Genomic DNA, 4,695 nt, shown 5'->3' on the forward strand with positions numbered 1-4,695 from the left:
TTCAATGCTGTTTAACCTTGTACTGCTTTAGCAGTGTACTAATAGTACCTAGAATGCTATAGGTACTATAGTATACTCTCCTGTTTCGGCGGAGGGGCAGTGGTCTGTCTGTGCGTGCGTGTCTGGAAGTTGGTTCCGTGCACCCACTGGAAGGCGAATATAATAAATATAGAGTAAGCTACACGGACTGCTGACAAAGGGGAAAAAAAAGAATGCGTCGGCCGGGAATCGAACCCGGGCCACCCGCGTGGCAGGCGAGTATTCTACCACTGAACCACCGACGCTGACGGTACAGCAATGGTAACTGGCTCGATTGATAGTGCAATGTATGGCTTCATCCGAAGGTCAATACGTATTCCGGTTATCGAGACGCACCCTTCACCACGTGAAAAGCGTGCTCGACACCGATCTGGCGAGTTGGCTGGGCCGATCGCCAGGGGGTAATTGGCACCGTCGGGTGAGGGTGGTAGAGCTTTACACCACGCATGCAGACTGCCTAAGGAGCTTTTGACTGCGCGGGATAGGCTCTTTTTCTGATACCTTTATAATGCCTCGACTTACCATCTGTGAACCGGGGCACTTTTTGCAAGCGCTTCTTGCGAGCATGTAATTGCATTTGTTTCCTGTGTGTGCCCGAAAGAAAATTTAGAATGCTGAACGCCTACGGTCAACCTGCAGCGGTTTCATTGTTCTTGTGATGGACCGTCACCAAATCGCCTAGCTAGCTATTTTTGTCTGAAGCAATTCAACTTGCAATAATTAAAAGAAAACGGGAGAGCTTAAGTTCTGGTAGAAGCCTCCAGGGGGCACAAGTGAACTGTCTTTTCGTGTCTTTTCTCAATGGCACGAATGACGTCAGTGACGTCGGCGGCACGAAGACTGGCACTCTGTCTGTGTCAACAGAACGAGCACGTGTGCGCTACATGCAAGTTGTAACGCCTCCGCCAGCCACCGCGGTCATCGGCGGCTCCTCCGGCAACAGCCTATCTATATCTTGCCCCGTCTGGTGGACACCGTCGCCGCATACATGCGTTGTCGTAGTCTGCTAGACTTAGGTCCACTGGTGGCAGCAGCGCTGAGCACTGGCTAGAAAGTTGGCAGGATGAAGGGGCGCATTTGCCGCGTCTATGCTGTGAATGAATGGAAGCGGCACGTGCGGAGCGAGAGATAGCGTCCGGTGCCTTATCGCAGCGTGTGTCGTCACGGTGTGCGGGCTTATCGCTAGGAGCAGCCGTCGGTGGGGGCCGTGGACGGTGAGTGACGGCAGGGTCCATGACGAAACCTTCGGAAAACCACGGCCGACGTCTGGCGCGCAAACAAGGCCAGTCTGGGCCCACGTGTGGTCGACGTATGCTCTCGTCTTCTGCGGCAGCAGCCAGAGGCACGTGCGCTAGAGAAGGAAGGAGGAAAACTATACGGCTCTTGGCTTTTCGTCGTACTTTCTTGAAGTCTGTTGGCATCGATGCTGTTGCGTTTGAGGACTTCGTGCACTGAAGCGAACACACACAAGCACATTTAATTAAAATTAAAAAGGCAAAAGGAAGCTGACAAGTAAGTATTGTTTTGCGGGAACAGGCAGCATTCTAACACGTGTGCGATGAGTTGAAAGTCAAACTGTAGAGTTTCACGAAATGCTCTTTTTTGCGTAACATACCATGAGATGCCACCCGTCGACATGGGACGTTCATAGGGTTTTTTTCTCTTACTCTCTCTTATTTCGTTAAATTCCTTAAAACATGAGCTCTTGTGCACTAAAGTTACAAATGCCACTTGTCTTGAGTAATGCTTCACGAAACTTAACTATTTCTCTCCGTGTCACTGTTAAAAGCCAAAATTGCTGGTGGTTTAGCTCTGGTTAATCTTGCTCGAAAGCGAACAGCTGCATCTGAAGAATGAAAATTGGGCGTAGGGGAAAGGAAATGACGCAGTATCTGTCTCTCATATCGTTGGCCACCTGAACCGCGCCGTAAGGGATGGTATAAAGAAGGGAGTGAAACAAGAAAGGAAGGAAGAGGTGCCGTAATGGAGGGCTCCGAATTAATTTCGACCACCTGGGTACCTTCAACGTGCACTGACATCGCACAGCACACGGGCGCCTCCATCGAGACGGTGCCGCCGCGGTCGGGTGCGAACCCGGGTACTCCGGATCAGTAGCCGAGCGCCCTAGCCACTGAACCACCGCGGCGGGTAAAGCTGCATCTCCCTGGCTACGTTTCTGGTCGAGCGACTGGCAGTTTTTATAGAGAGCCATACTGAGACACACACAAAGTAGTAGGCATTTTTTTATTTCTTATTGTTTTTTTCGAAACGACATTAAAGGTGCTCACACAAGACAGTATATATTTATATAGCTTCGGTGATATTTACAATTATATTATTGCTCGTTGTATGCGGAGATATGGAATCAAATCCGGTGTTCCAAACGACGCGCGAACTATGCAGATAATTTCAGAAAGCGAAATTGCAAAAGAGATTGGTTTCCTTTCCTTTCTTCCTTCACGCCCTCCTTTATCCCTTCCCTTACGGCGCGGTTCAGGTGTCCAACGATATATGAGACAGATACTGCGCCATTTCCTTTCCCCCAAAACCAATTATTATTATTAAAGAGATTGGTTTTTTTGGGGGGGACCGGTAAAGAAATTGCGCAGTGTGAGACAGACGTCACTTCCTTTTCTTAAAACCAACTTTCATTTTCCTTCGCTTACGGCGCGGTTCGGGTGTCCACCCAGATATGTGTGACAGGCGAAATTTCCTTTCCTTAAAACCAACTTTCATTTCACTTTCCTTCCTTTACGGCGCGATTCGGGTGTCCACCAAGATATGTGAGACAGGCGTAATTTCCTTTCCTTAAAACCATTTTTCATTTCATTTTCCTTCCCTTATGGGCGACCCACCGCGGTGGCTCAGTGGTTACGGCGCTCGGCTACTGATCTAAGTTCCCGGGTTCGAACCCGACCGTAATAATAATAGTTGGTTTCGGGGGTAAGGAAATGGCGCAGTATCTGTCTCATATATCGTTGGACACCTGAACTGCGCCGTAAGGGAAGGGATAAGGGAGGGAGTGAAAGAAGAAAGGAATAAATAGGTGCCGTGGTGGAGGGCTCCCGAATAATTTCGACCACATGGGGATCTTTAACGTGCACTGACATCGCAAAGCAATCGGGCGCCTTATCGTCTTGCCTCCATAAAACGCAGCCACCGCAGTCGGGTTCGAACCCGGGAACTCCGGATCAGTAGCCGAGCGCCCGAACCACTGAGCCAGCTCGGCGGGCGAACCCGACTGTGGCGGCTGCATTTTTATGGAGGCAAAACGCTAAGGCGCCCGTGTGCTGTGCGATGTCAGTGCACGTTAAAGATCCCCAGGTGGTCGAAATTATTCCGGAGCCCTCCACTACGGCACCTTCTTCCTTTCTTCTTTCACTCCCTCCTTTATCCCTTCCGTTATGGCGCGGTTCAAGTGTGCGCCGATATATGAGACAGATACTGCGTCATTGCCTTTCCCCCAAAACCAATTATTATTATTATTATTATTATTATTATTATTATTATTATTATTATTATTATTATTATTATTATTATTATTATTATTATTATTATTATTATTATTATTATTATTATTATTAATATTATTATTATTATTATTATTATTCACCCGCCGCCGTGGCTCTGGTTAGGGCGCTCGACTACTGATCCGGAGATTCCGGGTTCGAACCCGACCGCGGCAGCTGCGTTTTTATGGAGGAAAAACGCTAAGGCGCCCGTGTGCTGTGCGATATCAGTGCACGCCAAAGATCCCTAGGTACTCGAAATTATTCCGGAGGCCTCCACTACGGCACCTCTTCTTCCTTTCTTCTTTCACTCCCTCCTTTATCCCTTCCCTTAAGGCGCGGTTCAGGTGTCCAACGATATATGAGACAGATGCTGCGCCATTTCCTTCCCCAAAACGTATTATTATTATTATTATTATTATTATTATTATTATTATTATTATTATTATTATTATTATTATTATTATTATTATTATTATTATTATTATTATTATTATTATTTCCTTATGGGCGCGGTTCGGGTGTCCGCTGAGATATGTGAGACGCGTTATTTGCTTTTTTGACCTCTAGCTACATTCAAGATCAAACTTGCGGCCCCGCTGACGGCTCTAAAAGCTGCCGTAGTGAAGCTTTTCGCTTCAAGAATTCGTTAGAAGAATGCGTTAAGAAAAATGTTAGAAGACAAGAGCTAACATTCTCGAAAGCTTTATCAAATATCTCCTGGCTAGCGCGCAGTGGTTGCAAAAGTTTGAATTGACAGCTCTTGGGTAGGCCTTCTTAGCTTGTATCTATGGGCCGTCGCTTTAGGAGCATCACGTGAATAGCTTTGTTCAATTGAAAACTCAGCATAGAGCGATCGCTTACACTGACAAGAAATGCGGTGCGGTTGGTTTATCGTTCCTTTCATAGATCCGCGTGAGATTTTCTTCCTTTTATTTTTTAGTAAACTGCAGTAAAATGAGAATACCATGAAAAGACAGCACATACCAATCGCTCAAACACACTGATGGATATGGAATGCACGCCTCGGGCCTACTGGGATAAAATAAAGAAAACACACTTGTCGATATGCTGAAAGTTACATGACGGCGCGCATGCCTTCAGGTCCCGAGATAGGCTTGTCGCTAAGCGGCAGCAAGTCCCTCAC

The 4,695-nt window shown here is 47.2% G+C and overlaps 1 non-coding gene across 1 annotated transcript; it reads right to left on the bottom strand.

Moving 5' to 3' along the window:
- Positions 1–213: 213 nt before the first annotated feature.
- TRNAG-GCC (transfer RNA glycine (anticodon GCC)) lies at positions 214–284 on the bottom strand. Its single transcript has one exon. It is a non-coding gene; the product is annotated as a tRNA-Gly (tRNA).
- Between the last annotated feature and the right edge of the window lie 4,411 nt (positions 285–4,695).

Source organism: Amblyomma americanum, chromosome 7 (genome assembly GCF_052857255.1).
Source record: "Amblyomma americanum isolate KBUSLIRL-KWMA chromosome 7, ASM5285725v1, whole genome shotgun sequence".
Taxonomy (NCBI): Eukaryota; Metazoa; Arthropoda; class Arachnida; order Ixodida; family Ixodidae; genus Amblyomma; species Amblyomma americanum.